The sequence below is a fragment of the Bison bison genome, unplaced genomic scaffold, assembly GCF_000754665.1.
Source record: "Bison bison bison isolate TAMUID 2011002044 unplaced genomic scaffold, Bison_UMD1.0 scf7180017864458, whole genome shotgun sequence".
In the NCBI taxonomy this organism is placed as follows: domain Eukaryota; kingdom Metazoa; phylum Chordata; class Mammalia; order Artiodactyla; family Bovidae; genus Bison; species Bison bison.
This window is the reverse complement of record NW_011495020.1, coordinates 6,722,022-6,723,882: the sequence shown is the minus strand read 5'-3', so window position 1 is coordinate 6,723,882 and position 1,861 is coordinate 6,722,022. Positions and strand designations below refer to the sequence as shown.

The 1,861-nt window shown below is 44.7% G+C and overlaps 1 pseudogene; it reads left to right on the top strand.

Moving 5' to 3' along the window:
• Positions 1–269: 269 nt before the first annotated feature.
• Positions 270–664, top strand: LOC105002850 (annotated as a pseudogene).
• Positions 665–1,861: the final 1,197 nt, after the last annotated feature.

Here is a 1,861-nt window from a genome sequence, read left to right as displayed (position 1 = left end):
GTCAAGTAGGAGACAGAAGCTCAGGTTCCTTGACTGTCAGGCCAACTTTTGCTACTTTATAACCTTCTTCCTCTTCATGGAAAAAAATAAACAATCTCTGGGGCGGGCCACTAGGTTCACAGGGAAGCAGGCTGAGCTACAGAAAGAGCTCCCTGGAGGAGAGGAGGGTGCAAGGCAGTGGGAAATGACAAGCTGCTCTCCATGGCCAGCCAGGGACGAGCACGCGGCCACTCTCCCACCTGGTGGCCCACAGTCACTCATCTGCAGAGATGTCAGTGCCCGGCACCTGGGGACTGCAGGCCACCTACCATCAGGTCCTCGATAAGCTGGAGCTCCTGGTTCCTGAGAAATCGAGGCTGATGTGCAACTCCCGGCAGGTCCTGGAAGAGTATTTTTCTGGGCTTCAATTAGTGAAAACACATAGGTGTGTGCTGGACTGGCTGACATGGCCAGACCTGCAGAAAATTTCAGCACAGTCCAATCTTCTGTTTTGATGACTACAGGGTTTATTTGGGTTTGACTACAGGGTTTACTCACTTATAATTGTTTCCCCAAACTGGAGTCTGTTTGCTGCTGAATTCTTTGTCATGACAGCAAGAACCTCTCACCTCTTTCGAATTTGGAGATATAACCAAGAAAGCTAAAAGCTAAAGCAAACAAATGAGTTCCTGACCATATAAATCCCTAACAATCTAGATGTGGACATAACCACTGAGACCTAGTAACAGTTTGATTTATTATTTCAGTTATTGATGAGGTGATGCTAACTGTGCTGATATTTGTAAAGCATGATAATCTAACTGTAATTGGGAGATGGCACTTGATTCAATAGGAAAAAAAAAAAAAGCAAGTTTTAATAATAAACAGATAAGTAAGTAAAACCAACAAAACCAAAGCTGTGGCTTTACTTCTTTCTATGACATTCCCTCTTGGGGTCTCAGGAAAGGGCAGAAGAGCTTGTTGGTCTCCAACACTGAGCAGAGCAAACCCCACTCTGGACCCAGGTTCTGTCCAAAGCAGCTGTGGCTCTCCTCCTCAGAGGCAGAGACCTGGTTTGATTGGCCCCCCAACCTGAAGTGAAGGTTTTGAAAGGACTTAATCTCATCCTCGGGCATATTAACAATACATATTAGGACGTGTTCTCAACTGTAGGGTACACAAGGGATCTAGAAAACAACTTGGAAAACCGGAGTCTGGATGATCTCCAGGAGAAAGTTCTGGTTTCCTCTAAGAAACTCGATGGGATGATCATCTTTACTTCTTCATGCCAAGTCTCCATTTTTGTGTGTTTCATTTTGGCCTTTTTTTAAATTTAATTTTTATTTTGTGTTGGGGTATAGTTGATTTATAATATTGTTAGTTGCTGTTGTACAGCAAAGTGGTTCAGTTATGCGTATACATATATCCATTCCTTTTCAGATTCTTTTCCATATAGGTTATTACAGAATATTGGGTCCATTCCCTGTGTTATACAGTAAGTCCTTGTTGATTATCTACTTTACATATAGTAGGGCATACATATGTGTGTGCTAAGTTGCTTCAGTGGTGTCCGACTCTTTGTGATCCTATGGACTGTAGCCCGCCAGACTCCTCCGTCCATGGGATTCTCCAGACAAGAATACTTGAGTGGGTTGCCATGCCCTCCTCCAGGGGATCTTCCTGACCCAGGGATCGAATCCCCATCTTGTGCGACTCCTGCATTGTAGGCAGATTCTTTACCTCTGAGCCACCGGGAAAGCCCACATATAGTAGGGTGTATATGTTAGTCCCAAACCTCTATTTTATCCCTCCCCTCCTCATTTTGGCTTACTGAGGACTCAGGTGGACTTTGTGGGCCAGTCTGACCCCTAGACTAACCTCT